At 39.3% G+C, this 20,142-nt stretch overlaps 1 protein-coding gene across 1 annotated transcript in view; it reads right to left on the reverse strand.

Annotated features, from left to right (window-relative positions):
• The window catches only part of SERTAD2 (SERTA domain containing 2), a 120,327-nt gene extending 104,462 nt beyond the window's left edge, over positions 1–15,865 (reverse strand). The window contains exon 1 of the mRNA XM_023590721.2: positions 12,136–15,865. The gene's annotated coding sequence lies outside the window, so the exon portion shown is untranslated. The remainder of the gene's footprint in view (positions 1–12,135) is intronic.
• Positions 15,866–20,142: the final 4,277 nt, after the last annotated feature.

Below are 20,142 nucleotides of genomic sequence, written 5' to 3' on the forward strand. Positions count from 1 at the left end.
TCTGTTTTCCTCTGAACAATGCACTGTATGGATGTGAACCAGCATGAGGAAAGGGGTTGAAAAAGAGCTTGGAGCCAACATGGAGTGTGGCACAGCAGAAAGATGTTAAGAACCTGAACTACTGAATCAACCAACCCTAGAGCCTGCCCTACCTCTGGATTTGTTATGAAATGATAACTTTCCTGATGATTCTAGGCAGCTTGAGCATGGTTTCTGAAAGCAACCTAACTGACACAAGAACGCAACAACCCCAAGGTCACCTTCAGTAAGTGGCAGAAGGAGTATTTAAACCAACATCACTCTGGAGGGGAACCTGGGCTTTTCCCACTAAACCACACATGGCATGAGCTTTGATAAATGTTCTTTTCTCATGACATGATCATGATTTAGAACTAGAAAGGATCTTACCTTACCATGTGTAAGAAAATGCATTTATCTCATAAAAATTTTTGAAATGGTGACCTGATCGCAAACAGTGAGAACAATGTCTTTAGCAAAAATTGCCAGCATTTCATATTCTGCACAACTCCATATATCATATGCATTTAACTTTTAGTAGATAAATATAAACCTAATTTGTAAGCCTTTAATTAGTAGAAGTAAACCTTTGGGAAAGAGCTTTTGAAATTATTATTTTCTTCAGTGTGATCATGATATTGTGAGTATATAGGAGAATATCCTTATTCTTAGGAGATACATGCTGAAGTATTTAATGGCAAGGAGTCATAATGTCTAAAACTTATTTTCACATGGTACAGAAAAAAAGTATACATACAGAGAAAGAGAGGTTTTCATAAAGCAAATACGGCAAAAGGGTAACAATTAGGTGAAAGGAATATGGGTGTTCATTGAATTATTTCAAGTTTTCTACAAGTTAGAAAAGTTTTACAATAGTAAGTCTGGGTGTGAGGGAATTTGATGGGGGAAGACCACACCCCTGGATAAGGTAGTAAGAGCCTGGCCTTGAAAGTCACAGCTCATTAACACCCTGATAGTCCCTACCCCAGAAAGACAACTCTGATAATTTTTCTAAACTATCTTTCATTCATGAAAGCTTGCCAATGTTTTAAACTTAATGTAGGCTTTAATTCAAACAATGAAGAAATGTTCCTGAAACATACATTGGTAACAGAGGAATATTCAATTACTACTAAACCGTTACTTAAACATATATGAAGCCTTCTGTGCTCTGCTCAAAACCATAGGGGCAAGAAGAATGAGACTTAGCTCTTCCTAAACAAATCTATTTTGACCCAACATGCCAAAATTTAATTTTACAAAAATGCAGAAAAGGGGGGTAAGGGGCCAATATTTAAAGAGCAGCATTAAGCTATTTAACCTCTTTTTAAAAAGCCTTACTAGGGAAGTGGATTTGGCCCAACAGATAGGGTGTCCACCTACCACATGGGAGGTCCAAGGTTCAAACCCAGGGCCTCCTGACCCATGTGATGAGCTGGCCCACATGCAGTGCTGATGTGCACAAGGAGTGCCATCCCACATAGGGGTGTCCCCCGCATAGGGGAACCTCACGTGCAAGGAGTGCGCCCCATAAGGAGAGCCACCCAGCGCAAAGAAAGTGCAGCCTGCCCAGGAATGGCGCTGCACAGAGAGCTAATGCAGCATGATGACGCAACAAAAACAGACACAGATTCCGGGTGTTGCTGACAAGAATACAAGTGGACACAGAAGAACACACAGCAAATGGACACAGAGAGCAGACAACGGTGGGGGGTGGGGGGGGGACAGACAGACAGGGAAGGGTAGAGAAATAAAAAAGAATAAATAAATAGATAAAGCCTTACTAAAATCATATTCTTTTCTTAATGCCAAAGATAAGTCATAATCAGTTAAACTATAAGGAAAGGAGTTCAAATTTGGACAAATTAAAGACACTCCAGTGATTCTTTCATATGGAAAAAACCCTCTAAGGGCTTACCTGAATTTTAACTTGTGCACAGGCCTACTTGTGTCTATTCATGTTTCTTACTTGAAATATGTTTCTCGAGAATGGGATATAGGTAAATAAAAGTAGATTAAATAAAAAGAGAGAAATTAAAAAAATAAAGAAATGGCAAGCTTTAAAAATAAAGTTCCTTCACTAAGGATTTTATCTTGAAAATATACCTTACAAACTAGGTGGCATTTTTTTTAACAGCTTTACTGATATACAATAAAAGCATTGAAAATGTATAATTTGATAGGTTTTTTCATAGGCCTACATCCTTGAAACCATCATCACCACAATGGAGATAATGAATGTATCTACCCTAGGTGGTTTTTTAAATAAAATATATGTATGATGGTTGTAACACAGATATGGTTTTCAGGAGAAGAGATTGTTAATTAAAAAAAAAAGAAGTCTCCACACAAGTATCCAAATACTTTTTTAAAAAAGATTGATTTATTTATTTTCCCTCTTTCCCCTCCTCCTGCCCTGCTGTTTTTTGCTGTCTGTGTTATCTTCTCTTCTCATTTTCTCTCTTCTAGGATTCACTGAATTTGATCCTGGAGATCTCTGATGGAGAGAGAGGTTCCCTGTCAATTGTGCCACCTCAGTTCCTGGTTTCTGCTGCTCTTCACCTTGACTCTCCCCTTGTCTCTCTTTTGACCATCATCTTGCTGCATGACTCACTTGCGCAGGGCATTGGCTCACCACATAGGCACACTTTCTCTTCTTTTTCACCAGGAGGTCCCAGGGATCGAACCCAGGTCCTTCCATATGGTAGGTGGAAGCTCTATCACTTGAGCCACATACACTTCCCCAAATACTTTCATTAACAGATAAATAAATGTTCAAACTTTGGATTTCTCCTCTAATTTAAATCTAAGAGACAAACATAAATTGCATTATCTTCATTTACATATTAAGAGATTCTTAATATTTTCAAATACCCAGCAAACTGAAAAGAAAAGCCATAATCATACAATACTGTTTGAGAATTTAAACATACACAAGACAGGAATTTCTGGTAATTCCAAAGCAAAACAATTTAGAAGGATTATACATACATATTATGACAGTATATACAGACTTCCTAAATTTTGCATATTAGGCCCAGAGTACAACTGTACTATAGCAGGGCTGCTCCAGGCAAAACGGAGGAAGAGTATGTCCTCAGTACCTGTCAAACGTCCACCTCCACTTCTTCCCTCCCCTTTCGGTGTTTCTTCCATTTTCAGAGGGCTGCTCTTATCCACAGGGGATTGATTATCACTGATATATCTGGCTTCCCCAAAATACGGAATCATTTTTGTTCTCAAAAACCTAAAACATATCCGTGCTTAGCGTCCACATATTCTATTCTCCAGTGCAGAGTTTCTGCTTCCCAAGAAGAGAGCCAGCAAATGAGACAAATGGTCAGGCTGTGTACTCCGTTCCCTCTCCCTCCCCTTATTTGCTGAAATGCTGCAATAGCCAGCGAAAGCTCACTAAGTAGCAAAGAGTTGTCTAAGGTACAAAGGCATGCTAACCATCTTTGTCCAAACATGAAAGCAAGGACAGACTTCCACTGAGGCCACCCAGGGCCTTCATTTGACCTAGGACTAGACTCACTCTGGTGGCCTACGTCAGACTTCCCAGGAAGCTAAGTCACATATAGCCTAATACACGAGATTTCATTTCGTGTGAGGATCTTTTGTCTCTTCTACTAGACTGCGAATGCCGTTACAGGCAAGTGCTATGTGTTAGTAGTCTCTGATACTCACAAGCACTTGGGACATGTATTAAATATTTATGGGGAAGCAGACTTGGCCCAGTGGTTAGGGCGTCCGTCTACCACATAGGAGGTCCACGGTTCAAACCCTGGGCCTCCTTGACCCATATGGAGCTGGCCCATGCGCAGAGCTGATGCACACAAGGAGTGCCGTGCCACACGGGTGTCCCCCGCGTAGGGGAGCCCTGCGTGCAAGGAGCATGCCCCATAAGGAGAGCCGCCCAGCACAAAAGAAAGTGCAGCGTGCCCAGGAATGGTACAGCACACACGGAGAGCTGACACAGCAAGATGACACAACAAAAAGAAACACAGATTCCCGTGCCACTGACAACAGAAGTGGACAAAAAGAAGAACACGTAGCAAATGGGCATAGAGGACAGACAACGGGGGTGGGGGGAGGAGAAGGGGAGAGAAATAAATAAAATAAATCTTTAAAAAATATATTTATGAATGAAAATAAATAAAATAATAAATTGAATGTAACCAAAGTATTATATCATATTAATGCTATTTGCACTGCATAAGCACTTAGGTATATCTGTTTTACTATTTGAGGAGGTAATGAACAACACTAAGGATCTTATTTGCTTGTTTAGAAAATGAACATCATTTTTACAATCATAGCAACAAACAAAAAATAGTTCTCTTTGTATACTAGACAAAGCAAACTTAAGATTTTCTTGTTAATTGTGCAATATATCCAAGATGACTACATCTCCATTGTGCAATTTTCAGCGTTACACTTCTTTTTCTGGCTCTGTCACAGACAAAACAAAGCAACAGGAGAAACCAACTTAAAAAGTATAAGGAAAACCTAGGAGAAATTTCAGAACATGTCCACTGTAAGGTTTTGCAGGGTTTGTAAATGAGGATGATTCATGATTTCTGGTGGAAATAACCAGAAGGTTTATTGTTTTGTTTTTAAAATATTTCAATGCAAACTCAAGTGAAAATTATCCATTCAAATGTAGTTTTGTTTCAGGATTTAAGATTTCTAAGTATAGACATAAAAAAATTTTAAATCCTAGCTTCTTTTTTTATTTTATTTTTCAGGAGGTACCACGAATTGAACCCAGGACATTGTATATGTGAAGCACATGCTCAACCACTGAGCTACACCCGCTTCACCTAACTTCTTTTTCAGGTTATTATTATACATTGTTTAATGTATAATGTATCTCCAAATAGTAAATAACAAGCTCTATGCACACAAAAATAGTTTGGAATGTAATTTCCACAAGGGCATGAATATTTGTCTATTTTATTCACTCCTGTATCATGTGTGCCTAGGAGAGCAGCTGGCACATAGTAGGTACTCAATAACCATCCTTTGAATAAACTAAGTGAATGGAAGCCAGGAGTGGTATATAGGTATATAAAAAAAGATTAAACTTCTTCTATGAGGCGATGATTTTATAAAGAACAATTTCTGGAAAATCTGTACTTAATCAACTCCTAAACACAGTTTCCTTAATCTTGTATTTGAATTGTTTAAATAAAAAGTAACAATGGACTGTTTGTTTTCTAAATTAAAAGGAGAATTCATTTTGTTTAACCTAATTTAAAGGCTTTCAACTATAGTTTAAATAATGTCAGGTATTTTGAGAGACTATTAAACATTCCAATTCAAGACATTTTGGCCCTGAGGAAAACTTTTTACTCATAGGATCTTTATGTACATCTTTTTTGTTTAAAAATACATACCCAATTACATACCCTTTGATTTTCTGGGTAAAAAGGACCCTTAAAATCAAAACAAAAATTAACCCAAAGGGTTACATCTCGTTTGAGTTGAAGCCATAGGAAACAATAAAGCTTATGGTTACCCCACCAAAGACCATTAATCACTCAACCACGGTGAACCCTGGAAAACCTCACAGTGGACGTGGTATGATGTTCTGTCTGGTCTTAAGGAGTTCAAAACAAAACAAAGCAGCAGAGCTGCTCTTCACGTCTGATGCGATCTTCTTAGCTGGCCAGCCTCCAAGTGGTCAGGTGGGCTGGATTTGGAGCAAAACAAAATCATTTGTTTGAGACATTTCAAGGTAACATGGACAGATAAAATTCTGTGGATTTCCCTCTCCCTAAAATAGATTAACAGAGAAGCAGTAAATACTAAACATGTTGCAGTTTTCCCTTTCTACCATCTTACCTAAGCTATATAAAGCTCGTTTTTAGGTCTGAAAAATGGCCCCTTAAGTTTTGTGTGGCTAAAGTATACAGACAGCTCATGTTTTAAGACAAGGCAAAGCAAATTTTCTATATAAAATACTTTTGCATAGTCTTATATGAAAGCAGACTGAACTAAATGAGAACCCTACTCCGTACTTTAAACAGAAGCAAAGGGAAAAAGCAAAGGAGAAAGAACTGCTATGAAGAAGGAAAAAGAATTCCAACACAAAAAGAAGACAAAGCCAAATAAAAAGATGCTGCATAAAAAGAAAGAAAGACTCAAATGGAAATACTGAGAAAATGAAAAATAATGGCAGTGCAAAGGGAAGAAGTTGTGAAAACATAAAAATTAAATAAAAGGTGGACTATTTACCATTTTATTTAGTATGTTAAAATAAATATTCAATACCAAAGAGTTATTCATACCACCACATAAAACATTATAAATAGCAATGTGGACATTAAATTCAAAAGTGGAAAAGAAATCTGATTTTTCTAAGTTACAGGATATTGGTTGTTGAACAGTAAGAACAAAAGGACAATGTGTTTTTAAAAGTGTTCTGCTTAGAAACCTCACCTTTGAGGATCACTATCAATGTTCTTAGTATTAGTTATAATAAATATTTATTTGTATGCCTTGCTTGTTTTCCTAGGTCTAACTCCGAGTACACTAGAATTTGATTTCTACTTTAAAAAGTAACTTCTTGAAGTATGACAACTCTTCCACTAATAACCAGAGATAAAGCTGAATTCAAGGAAACGTACTTATATGAATGTGTTAACTCCAGATCCTTTGACTTTTTATACAAGACTCCTAACTCATTTTTAGGACATGAGAGAAAAAACAAGTTTCTTAAAATGCAGCCTTTTGGAAAGCAGTTGTGGCTCAAGCATGTGGGTGGCCGCCTATCATATGGGAGGTCCCGGGTTCGGTTCCCAGTGCCTCCCAAAAAGAAGACAAACAGAGAGCACAAACAACGAGGGGGACCTCATTGTATGTATAAATACATAAAATACATCTTTTAAAAAATGCAGTATTTCATGTGGTGGATGATGGACTGTAGTAACAGTACAAATAGAAGAGCATGAACTATTAATATAACAAATGTACAACACTAATAGATGGTGTTAATAACAGTGAGGGTGATGGAAAAAATACACCAAATGTAAGCTATGGACCATAGTTAACAGTAATATTTTGATGATATTCTTTCATAATCTGTAACAATGTTCCACAACAATGCAAGGTGTCGGGGGAGAAGTGATGTATGGGAATTCTGTACATTATACACGACTGTTTTGTAAGCTCACAACTTCTCAAATAATAAATAAAATGCAGCCTTTCCACATAGGCCTTCCCTCACCTTACTAAATAAAAGATTCTCTGGAATGAATAAAATTCTCCAAGCCACTATATTCTGAAATGTGCATGGTTCCTTGTATTCAAGGCATAAAACAAGTAAGTATAAGGAGAGATGCTATAACCAAGTGATCATTTTGAAATTTAAAAGTAAATAATAGGACTAATTTTTCTGTTTGGATTTATTCCTAATGGAATCTGATATATCTGAACATTTTTTCCTACAATGAAAGTACAAGTTTTACAAACATTAACTCTATAAAATGTATTATCTCCTAGATACATAAAGTTGTTCTCACAACTGCTTTAACCCAGACTGTACAAATCTCAGTGTTGATACTTAAAACTCCACTGAATTAAGTCAAAATTTCTTTGCCTCTTTAAAACGTACTTCATACATTTTTGTGAACATATCAATAAGAAGTCCCTTCAAATAAAATATAAACGGAAAAAGGCCCTTTAGATAAAAGATCTAAAAGGTCACAATTTTCAAATAATGGTTTCTAAAAATCTATTTCTAAACACTAATGTTAACTTTGTATTTGTCTGCATTTTGCCTTTCCCAAATGCTTCTAAAAAGCACTGACAAGTTATCCCCTAAAACTTCCTTGAAGAGTGAGGGCAGGGTAGCTGCCTTCCCTCTTCCCACAGTTGGGATAAGATCAGGACCCTTGTGGAGATTAAGCGTAATACTCAAGGTCAGGTGCCAATCAGTAGCATGGCTCAGGTGAGAACTCCATGGACCTTAAATGAGTTTATGTTAGTAGACAATGCATATGTTATTTTCCTCTCCTTTTGATGTCTGTGTATATAGTAAGCAATCTTCCTAATGCTAGAAGACAAGGGGGAAAAATGCTGCAAGCCTTAAAGATTATCTCTAGTCTTTCTTCTTCTTTCCAGATTCCACATCACAAACATTATTTTTTTTAAAAAAGTTGGTGACATCACATATGACCATGAAATATTAATACTTACCTGAATATCTTCACCAAAAGAAAAAGAAAATATTAAATGAAAGAAAGAGATGTGAGCTATGGGAACAGCATCATACTAAAATGTGTCAAGCAAAAAACCAGTGACCTTCCATCTCTCACGTAGACCAGAAATGTAGTTTCTAAATGCCTGTAAATGCTAAAAAAATTCCATTTTAGATTAGCTGTTTTAAAAGGTATATGAACACAAAAGAAATAACAAAAATAAAAATAAACATATATAAAAAAAAGGAAAAAAAAGACAAGTTTTCTAAATTAATTGTTTTAGCCAATGAAAACGCAATATTTTCAACTAAAGAGTGGGTAACTGCTGATTTGGTTAGACAAAGATTTTCTACATTGCAATAGATATTTCACAAATTTGCAAAATTTTACCAATGTTATGCGATATTGTAACACTTCTGAGAAGATTAGTATTCAGACATTTGTTACAGAGGATATCTCCTTCATGAAAGATATTTCTTGCATTCTATAACTACAAAGGGCACAGTAATTAAACTGAATTTTATTGACAAGTAAAAAAGAATGATTCTATAAAAATGAAGCAGGTGGTGGGCCCCATCAATTTAGTTTGTTTTAAAAGTATATTTTCCACTTGTATAATGTCTATTAAGTATGTGGTGTGGTGAAGTTTAAAGTTTATGTGTTATATTTACTAATTGCATATACCTCTTTTATGATTCCTATCACACTATTTACTACAGCTAGTCCAATAGCTAATTATTTATTAAGGTTGCTCAAGAGAAAACATTTCATTCTTGAATGAAAAGAGAAATAAAGTTTCAATCATTAAAGAAACAGTGCAGTTTTATCTTTACAATATTAGTTTGATAAATTCACTTCATTATTATTAATTCTGAAGAAGATATCACATCATCATTTGGGACACTCAAAATCTAATTTCTATAATTCAAATTAACTATAATAACATGTAACAGTGGTAGAAGTTTTGGGAATCAGAAATAAAGTTTTAAAATAAGAAATGAACATGTCAGGTATCAAAGGACAATATTAGACAACTATTTTTCAGACATTTTAAAGTTAATCTTCAGATTAAAGAAATATTTTCTCCATAAAAGGTAAACTACACTATAATTCTCCCCTTTTTCTTGATTTACAAAAATGACTGAGAAAGTGAATATTCAATTCAATGATACAAATCGGAGTATTCTTTACAATATCACTTAAAACATTAATTCAGGTACTCATAAATAACTTGAAACCGTATTTAATTCATTTCACAATCACTTATTAAGTTTCTTTATGTACCAGGCACTCTGCTAGGAATCAAACATTAAATTATGACTGAAACACAATTCTTACTCTTAAAGAGCATTCGATTTGGTAGGGGAGAAAAAGCAAAGATAAGAGCAGATGTGGGGAAGCAGATGTGGCTCAACTGATAGAGCACCTACCTACCATATAGGAGGTCCACGGTTTGAACCCAGGGCCTCCTGACCCGTGTGGTGAGCTGACCCAGGCACAGTGCTGCTGTGCGCAAGGAGTGCCGTGCCACACAGGGGTGTTTCCCGCGTAGGGGAGCCCCACATGCAAGGAGTGCGTCCAGCAAGGAGAGCCATCCTGCATAAAAAAGAGCGCAGCCCGCCCAGGAGTGGTGCTGCACATGTGGAGAGCTGATGCAGCAAGATTATGCAACAAAAAGAGACACAGATTCCCGGTGCTGCCAAGAATGCAAGCAGACACAGAAGCACACACAGGGAATGGACACAAGAGAGCAGAAAATGGGGGAGGGAAGTGGAGAGAAATAAATATAATAAATCTTAAAAAAAAAAAAGCAAATGTGTGATAGATATTATAATATAATAGAGTAATGTACATTCAACTATGCAAGTTTAAATGGTGTGGTCAATTCAACTCAATTCAATAACTAAGTTTTGGAAAGGCTCGTTCAAACTCTAGTTTAAAGGTAGAAATCTCAGTTAATATCATGCATATTGTTTTCTTTAATCTGCTTACTTTATTAACAGCAATAACTCTATCTTTACCAAATTATATATATACATCTAAATATGCCATGAAAAAATAATGGTCACCCATACAAGGAGCGTAACAGAGAATTAATTAAACTTAAAATGGTATACCACACAGCGTTCAGGATTTCTAGTAACTCATTTTGTCCTCACAGTAACCCTATGAGGTAGGTGCTGCTACTATTACCATTTCACAGATGAGGAATCTAAGGCAGAAAGAAAGAAAGTGACCAAGCCTACAGAGAAAACAAGAATAACTACTGGGGCTTGAACTCACAGAATCTGGTTCCAGAGTGCCTACTCTTAACCACTTACAGCAGACAGTCTCCTGAAGAGGCTGATGGTGGGGCAGCTTCCAGAGTTCTCTTTTAAATGCACTCAATCCTCACAACAACCCACAGAGGAGAAATCATTCAGCCATCCCGTTTATTTGAGAAAACTGGCAAAGGCCACATTAGAAACTTGCTCAAAGTCACATAGCCAGTGAAGGATGGTGGCAAAATTTAAATTCAGGCAGCATGGTACACCCCTGTGCTATAGGAGGCCTCTCAGTGGTTCAGTCTTACACTCATGAGCAAAGGTCACATGATGAAGTTTATTAAATAATTCAAAAAAGACTTTGTATAAGTCTTCCTGAAACACTTTGCAAGGTTCTGGGGCTTACAGCAAGTATTTCCTTAAGGTAGTATTTACATTTGAGTCACCTTTCAACTTTACTACTTTGGACTGATCACACCCAGATTTCTACTCTTAAAAAAAAAATCTTTCTGCAGCAACTTGGCAGATTTCAGAACAGGCTATTCTTTAAAATTAAATTTAGTGACAACTTATTCTGGTTAGTCTGAAAGAGAAGGAGAGAATGAACTACTAAAGCCTTTTCTGTACTTTAATATTTCAAAACATGTTGTTTGGTTTGGCCTAATTTGAACCCCGTGGACAAGCCCAGAATTTGATTCAAAAAGGGTAATACCATTTTAATAGGCTGAATTCTCAAAAGCAACCTCAGAAGCAGATTAAAAGTAACTATTTCATATGATTTTTACTTTTATCTCAAATTAAAGATACATGAGCAAGAATCTCATAAAGCATGTGTACTTTTAAACTGCTGACAGCCGAGAAGCCAAATTAAAATGTTACCAAAATTCTGTAACATGATATTGCTTAAAGAGCAATCAAGTATACATAAGACATATCAAAAGAAAAAAAATCCATATTCCTCTTACATCCTTAACACATCCCACTGTTTCCAGTGACTGAGAAATACAAAATTCTGTGTTGCAATGCCTTCCTAGAAGAGATGAGCTAAAGTGTCAAACAGGATTTCCATCTTACCTTGCTTTCCTCCAACAGGTTCAAAGTCCTTTACTTTAATAGTGATTAATTGTGAATTAACATTAATAAGAAATTACCATATTTTTTAAAAGGAACCCGTATTTTATTTTAAAATAAAAACACTAAGAGTGGCACTAGGCAATCCGCCTGCCGCTGCTCTATCACCACAACATTCAAATGAGAAATATCTTTTGCTTGGCCTTTATTGAATAAAAGTTTAACTTTGATTTTGAGCAAAATGAACCCATTGGCCGTTTTACACTTTTGGTAGGTCCTAGGGTCCGTCAGATCGCTGATTATTACTGCTCACGGAGCATCCCGAAGGCAGAATGCACGCCATCGCCGCTTATGTTATAAGCGCTATAAAGCCCCGAAGGTGGAAGTGTGGCAATACTAAAAAATCCGGCCAGGCTGGTGAAGAAGGAGTCGAGGGGCGGAGGCAGACGGAGGGGGGGAGTCGCCCCCTCAAACCCGCGCGGGACCAGGAATCTCCAGCCCACGTCGTGCTCCCTGCCCTTCCCAGGGTGGACCGGCTGCGTTTTTCCAGATCCCGGCGGACCCAACACAGTACTCACCCTTCTGCGAGGGAGTGGGCCCCCCGGCCAGCTCCGAGGCGGGTCGCGCCGGCAGCGCGGGAGCGGGCGTCCGGGCCGCGGGCGCGGGCGGCGGGGCGGCACTCGGTGCAGGCGGCGAGTTGAGGCGCGGGAGCCGAGGGGGAAATCAAGTCACGGCCCCGAATGGAAGGGGAACTGGGGGGGGGAGCCCCCTCCCTAAAATAAACCCACCGGCCCCCGCGACCCCCTGCCCCAGGGAGGGAAATCAAATAAAGGGAAATAATAGACTGACAAATAAATCTTAAAACGACGAGGAGCGAGGAACAGACTTTAATTTAAGAGGGGGGAGGGAACTGAGCGAGGGCTGGAGGGGAGACAGAGAGAAGTGGCTCCGGGTCTATCCCATGCCTTTGCAGTCCCCAAGCTGAGGAGGCGGCAGGCTGAGGGGAAGCTGCAGCCTCTCCTGAGGAGGAGGAGGAGGAGGACGTTACACCGTAACAAGTACAGACAGACAGCCATGGATCAGAGGGGCGCTGCGAGCAGGGGCGGCCGGGGCGGCGAGAGCGGCGGCAGCACCGCCTGCTCGGCTCGCTCAGGACATTTAATTGGATTGATGGGTTGTGCAGTGACTCACAGACTTTACAGACTCGTACAGCAGTCCCCGCCCAGCTGGACGGGGAGATGCGGCGGGGACGGGCGGGGACAGGGGGCCGAGGCAGAGCCGGAGCGGAGGAGGCGACCGAGAGGGCGAGGCGTTGGGGGCGGGAGCGGAGCAGAGTCACCCAATGGCGAGGCCCGCCGCTCCGACGGGCGTGGGCGTCGGCCAATGGCGGCGCGGCTCGGTCGGCAGCTGGCTTCGCCCCGGGCCCAATGAGTCTTGTAAGGACACTGCCGCGAACCGGGCGGGGGAAGAGGAGTGGGGGGTGGGGAGAGGTGGGTGGACGTTGAAGTAGGGGGGTGGAGGGAAAGAGGAGCCGCCGGCGATCGGCGGAGTCACTCTGCCCCCTCGCCCCCTAAGTGCGCTTTCTGCCAATCCGAGTGCGTCCAGGGCTTGATGGACGTCAGCGGGTGACCAATGAGGAGGAGAAGGATGCTGCAGCGCGCCCGAGGGGGAGGAGGGGGCGGGCCGACGCGCTCCCCCGCCCTGCCCCGCCCTCCCTCCCGTGGTGTTCGGGTCAGTCACGCAAATAACCGTGTGAGAGCTGGGGCCGCGCTGCTGGCTGCGTGACAGCGGTGGGGCTGGCTGTGCTGCGAGCTCCGTGCCGGCCGGAGGAGGCGGCGGCGGCGCAGGCAGGCTCCTTACTCAGCCTGCAGGCTCTGCAGCGGCTGCGGCGGCTGCGGCTGCGGCTCAGCCTCTGCCTGGAGCTGCCTGGGAGCCCCTGCGGCCGAGCCCGCTCCCCGAGGGCGCTGAGGGGAGGCGGCCAGAGCTGCCGTGAGCAAATCAAAACTTTGCCCCTCGTCCAAGCAGTCCCGTCCCCGGGCGAAGTCGTGCAGGGCTGAGCCCTGGGGCCGCCTGTGGGATCTGAAGGGGCTGGAAGCAGGAGGCGCGAGCCTCGGCAATGGGATTTGCCCCCTTCTTGCCTGGTTTTGGGGGGAAGTCGGGGTAGGGTGTGGGCAGGTTGAAACAGCTCCTGAATTCATACCGTTTCTTTGTTGAGTTTCTGGAGAAGGCACTTAACCTGGCATCAGCGAAGCTGTAGAGGGTTGCTTTTTAAATGCCCGTGTACTCCTCACCTTCCTCCAGCATACCCTCCCGGACTCCCTTTTTCTCCCACTATTCAGCCCGCCGTCACCTTGTAATCCTGACAGCAAAGTCGGGAGCGTCCACTGCTAGATCTCACTGCTGCGTCCCAAGAGCCATCGCTTTTCTCAATTTCTTGGCTACTGTCCAGTGATCATTTTACAGACCATAACCTTTTCGATGCACTTGCACTTGGAAGCAACTGCAATCACCAATAAACCTGAATAGTGGTGCTACAAAAGCAAATACACTGGCAAAAATCCACCATCTTCCCCACAAGGTGCATTTCTGCACGTTTATTTTAAACTTACGGCAATTGCTTCCTAGCGAGAGACCAAGGTAAGGCAAATCAGACATTGCATCCCTACAAAATGACATTTTCAAATCCACTTAGAATTCCCAACGTTCCGTTTTTCCATGTGTAAGTCCACTAGAGAGACCATAGGATTGATTTAGGGTCTTGAAGCAAATAACATAATTTTGTTTTTCATCATTATAAGATTAAAAACTACAGTGATCTGGAATTTAGAGGAGAGGCACTAAATGAACATGTAGGTTGACTATTTATATTGAGGCTTTCTTGACTTGTCAATTCAGGATTCAGATCCCCTGGATTTCTGTTGGAAAACTCAGCCAGACACCTCTTACCACTTCTCTGATGTCATGATTTCAGACTAAAGTTCTCAATCCGCTTGAGAAAATAAGTGTGCCGCAAACTGCCTGTAGCACACAGCTTTTGCATGTGTTGCCCCTCAGTGTGTTGAAACTCTTTTGATACTCCACAGTGCAAGGAGGCCAGTGGCCCCACCCCAGTGCCTGGTGATCTGCAGGAGTCGGACAGTGTTCCCTGAGCCAGGCCACCTGTGTTAATCTAAACAGACTACATATCCTCATGTGGGAAAACTCTGCTCTGTTTCTAATGTGGGTTATTGTAGAAAAATTGAGAACGTGCAAATGATACACTTTAGAAAGTCCTTTTATTTCTTTCACTCTGAAGTGATTCAGGTGAATGCAGTTGGTGAGTGTTATTTTACATACTACAGTGGATAATGAAAACACAGAAATAGATTTTGAGTCTATATGTACATCATTATTTTTCAGAGGATCCCCAAATACTCAGGGTTAGGATCCTATGACAGAAGTTGCCCCTTAGTCGATTGTTATTGGCATTCCTCCAATCCCTACCATGTGTCGTTTCCTAATTCTGTGTTCTCTCTACTCCAGTATTAAAAAGTTTGTTCAAGGCCCACCCAGATTCCTGGGTCTGCTCTCAGACCTCTCTCTCTAGGTTGGACCTGGAAATCTGCTTTTTCAATAAATACTGCCAGGTGATGTGAATAAATATTAAAATTCAGCAACTCCTATTTATTCTTTCCTTTCTTCCTCTTCTTTTTCTTTCTCCCACATCTGTTTCTTCCCTCTGATCTTGCTTCTATTTCTGATTTCGTGGTCACTTCCTTTCCTACATGTCTTGTATACAGGCCTGTGTTATGACTGTGAAGACCATCCCTAAAAAGATGACGCTGGTAAATTGTCTTTCATAAATGCCATATGCATACCTCATTCATCTATTTTTTTTTATATCCCCATTTTAAGAAGCTTATGGAAGGAAGCAGATGTGACTCAAGTGATTGGGCTCCCGTCTACCATATGGGAGGTCCAGGGTTCGATTCCCAGGGCTAATGGTGAAGGCAAGCTGCCCCACTGGCCCCTGTGGAGTGCTGGCTACACAGGAGTGCTTGCCCTTACAGACAACTGGCGCAGCAAGATGATGCAACAAAAGGAGACACAGAGGAGAGGCAATAAGAGATGCAGCAGACCAGGGAGCTGAGTTAGTATGAGAGACTGAGTACCTCTCTCCCACTCTGGAAGGTCCCAGGATCTATTCCCAGTCCCGCCTAAACAGAAGACAACAAGACACAGAAGAACACACAGCGAATGGACACAGAGAGCAGACAGCAAGGGCAAAACTATGGGGGGGAAGGGTAGGAATAAATAAATGTAAAAAAAAAAAAAGCTTATGGAATAACTTCAAATATTCAGGATCTAGTATAGACTTTGGATCAATGTCTCTCACACCTTCACTCTCGTGTGATTCTGTGATTCTCTAATATTTAAGCATAAGACACTTTACACAAATAGATGCCCAAATGGAATTTCATCTGGAAAAAAAAAATCAGAGGTAAAAAGGACAGTAAGATAATTAAATGGTAAAAGAGAAGTAAGGATGGGGGCAAATAAAGAACAGGTGGGTAAAGAGAAAGATGTTGGGAAATTGAGAGGTAAGAAATGTAAAACTCAGAACTGAATCAAATGAGACAAGTGGACTTTGTTGGATTCTGCTTCAAACAAACCAATATTTGAAGGAAATTTGAATATGGATTAGATATAGAGGTTATTCGGGAGTTGTTCATTTTATTAGGTGCAAAATGCCATTGTAGTTTAGAAAATGTGCTTATTTTGTAGAGGATAGGGATAAATGACAGAATGTCAGGGAGTTGTTTTGCTTTGTTCAGAATTGCAGTGAAAGAAAGAAAGTAAAAAGAGGGAGGAAGGAAAGAAAAAAAGAAAGATAGACTAAGCAAATTTGACAGATTCATAATTATTAACTCAGTTATGTAAGGTTCATTACCATTCTCTTTACTTTTGTATATATTTTTAAACTTTTATGAATTTTTTTTAAAGATGAGAGACAATAGGAAAGGGAAAGAAAATATGAGGAAGGCAGGAACCCAAGTGTCTAGAAATACCAAAGTTACACTAATAAGTACAAGGTCACAGGCCCAGGACTTTAACTGCAATGTCTACAAGTTTGGAAAAATTTGACTTAAATTGTCTGAATTTTTAAATAAGAATCTAACTATGTAACTAATAATGTTAATATTTAAAGGAATTTAAAATAAAAATTATCAAAGACCAGGTATATTATGTCTTAAAAATTCCATTTTTATTGCCATGGAAGTATAATAGCTACAACACTGAAAAGTAGAGAAGTCAAAAATTTTACAAGGTTAAAAAATGAATCACTTTTATCAGTATTACGTATAAATATACAATGTGTGTGAAGCTTACTAGTGTATGGTTTAAAAAAATAACATGGAATTTTTCATGGGAGTCACATTTCAAAAGAGCAAATTTCCACATGTAAATATATTTATATTGTTATTGTCACTTTTCTTCTGAAGAGCGTTGTCTGAAGAATTGTGATTGTTATAAAAAATGTACTATATGAGATTTTTGTTCTTTCAAATAGCTTACAATCTAGTTAAGATGCTCAAAAGTACATAAATGCAATATTTAAATCGCAACCTGAAGAAAAGTCTGGAAAGACTTTAAGTGTGTCTACCAGAGATAGTCAGGTTTTGATTCATCTTTATCTAGTTTTCCTTTTGCTTATCTGTACTTTTAATCTTCTGTTATGATTATGAATAACAAGTATAGGTTTTTAAGCCTAAAATTGAAAATTATATAATATGCATTAAAGGATTTCCTTTTTACTGTTATTTAAATAGCTAAGTGGTTATTTCTGATGTTCTCAATTAGATTATAAGCTCCTTAAAAAGATTTGAATACATACTACATGAGCTAGGAAACAAAAGCCAATCCTTAACCTAGGCCTCACAGAATTCCATAGATAGTCTGGGCAAGCATCAGCTCACAATCCAAATTATAAAACAAATGGATAAAAAAGCCATCATGAGAAGAGAAAGCAGAGACAACAAAACAACAAAATTAGATTCTAAATTTAAAAAAAGAACAGTCCAAGAAAAGAACATACCTCTTTTCACTTATGAACACGGGTGCAAAAATTCTAAATAAAATATTAGCTAAGTGAATCAACATGCTTACTTCAATGAGTTGGAAAAACTTTGAGAATCATTGCCCTGCAACTGTTATTTTTGTTTGTTATTTGGGTATTTGTCTACTTATGAAAACCAAAAAGCATTCCTATACAGTAATGTTAACAAACTAGAAAATAATATACTGTTTACAATACAACAAAACTAAAAGTTTCCAAGAATTGATCTAAAAAGAATGCACAAAGCCTTTATGGAGAAAAAATTTAAAACTCTACTAAAGGACTCAAAAACCCAAATAAAGTCAAATATAATGTTTATGGCTAGAATGACTTAACATTTTAAAAATATCAGTCATCTCTAAATTTATTCATAATCTCAGTGCAATACCATTCAAAATGATAGCAGGAGTTGAGGAAGATAAACTTATTCTAAAATTCATATGGAAGATTAAAAGCCATTATAACCTGGACATTTTTAAAAAAGAAAATCAGAAACATAGAGTTACCTGCTCAAATATTAAGACATCTTAAAAGTTGCAGTAACAAACATAGAGAAGAGCAGAACAATACCTCAGAAACAACTCTTTTACATACAAGGACTTAGTATGTGATAATGGTAACATCACAAATCAGTGAGGAAAGGATGTTAAGTTAGTCAGCTATTGCTGCAATAATTACACTGCATAACAAACAACCTCAAATATCAGTGGCTTACAACAGTCATTTATTTTTCTCCCTCATGAGTCTGTGTGTCTACCAGGGTTCAGCTGATCTCATCTAGATCAGTCAAGGCTTGGTCAAGCTCAGTTGAGTTCAGCTGGGCTTGGCTGTAGAATGCAGATCAGATGCATGTCTTCACCACATGTCTCATTTGGGCAATGACAGAAGCTCAAGGGGTGAAACCAAATTATTCAAATACATCGAATGCCTCTGCTCACATCACACAAACTAACATTCTATTGGCCCAACAAATTACCAACTCCAACTTCAATAGTGGGAGGGAATGCAAAGTCATATGGCAAAGGATTTGAATATATAATTCCATAGTAGGAACAAAATGAAGGTTTGGGAACAATAATCTACAAGAGAGGTTTTATTTCATAATGTTGAGAAACAGTTTCACCGTGGAGAAAGAAAAATAACATTTTCTCCATCCATATATCATGAGAGTCACATTTCAAAAGAGCAAATTTCCACATGTAAATATATTTATATTGTCCATCCATATGTCAAACCATATGCAAAGGAGACCTCTAGATGAATAAAAAAAATCTAGAAGTGAAAGGTAAAACTATAAAGTTAATAGAAATAAAAATAGAATATATATAACCATAGGATAGGAAAGGACTTCTTAAATAAGACCTTGAAAGCTCAAACCATAAAACCAAAGGAATGATGGATCTGACTACATCAATATTAAGTTTTCTATTCAACACACAACATTGTAGACAAGTTAAGAGAAAGTTGATAGATTGGGAGATGTTTGCAAAGGCTAAAACCAATAAGAGATTGATATCTTGAATACACTAAGAATTCCTGCAAATCAGTGAGAAAACAAAACAAAACAGAAAACAATAGAAAAAATAGCCAAAGGATATGAACAGGCAATTTACCAAAGATGAGCCTTGAGTGACCAACAAGTAGATGAATTGATACACAAATTTCACTTATAATCACGTAAGTGTATATTAAAACCACAAGACACCTCTTCACATCCATTAAACAGGCAAGGATGTGCAAAGTTGGATAATACCAAGTGTTGCCTAGGGAGGAGAGGAAGCATGAAGCCTCATGATTTGCTGGTGGGAGTTAAGTGCTAGCACACCCTTATAGAGAGTTATCTGGCAATACCCAATGAAATGTAGAATGTGTTTTCCCATGATCCTGCAGTTGCATTGCAAGAAATATATACCCCTGAGAAACTCCCACCCAAGTCCCTAAGAGGGCATAGCTGAAAATGTTCATCACAACAGTGTTTAAGATAGCAGCATATTGGAGGCAACCTTTGTATCCATTATCAAAGAATGGGTAAGTAAAATGTAGTGAATGCTATAGAATAACATGCAGCTGTTGGAATTAATGCACTCAGCGCACCTTTAGCAACATGGATAGATCTTTAGAATGTACTGTGAATGAAAAAAAAAAATTAAGACAGAACAAGATCATATAAGCCCCTTGTCCTGGGATTCTTTCATTGTTTTAGTTTTCCTGAGTACTGAAGCAAATACCGTGCAATGGGTTGGCTTAAATAATGGGAATTTATTGGTTCACGGTTTTGAAGCCAGAAGTTCAAACTAAGGCATCATCAAGGTGACGGTTTCTTCCTGATGACTGGCATTCTGGGGCTGGCTGCTGGCTATCCTTGGTCCTTGGCTTCTCTGTCACGTGATGGCCTCTCTCTTCCCTTCCAGCTGCCATTGACTTTCAGCTTCTTGCTTCTCATGCTTCTCTCTCTGTCTGAATTTCATTCTGCTTCTAAAGGACTCTA

Source organism: Dasypus novemcinctus, chromosome 17 (assembly GCF_030445035.2).
Source record: "Dasypus novemcinctus isolate mDasNov1 chromosome 17, mDasNov1.1.hap2, whole genome shotgun sequence".
Classification (NCBI taxonomy): Eukaryota; Metazoa; Chordata; class Mammalia; order Cingulata; family Dasypodidae; genus Dasypus; species Dasypus novemcinctus.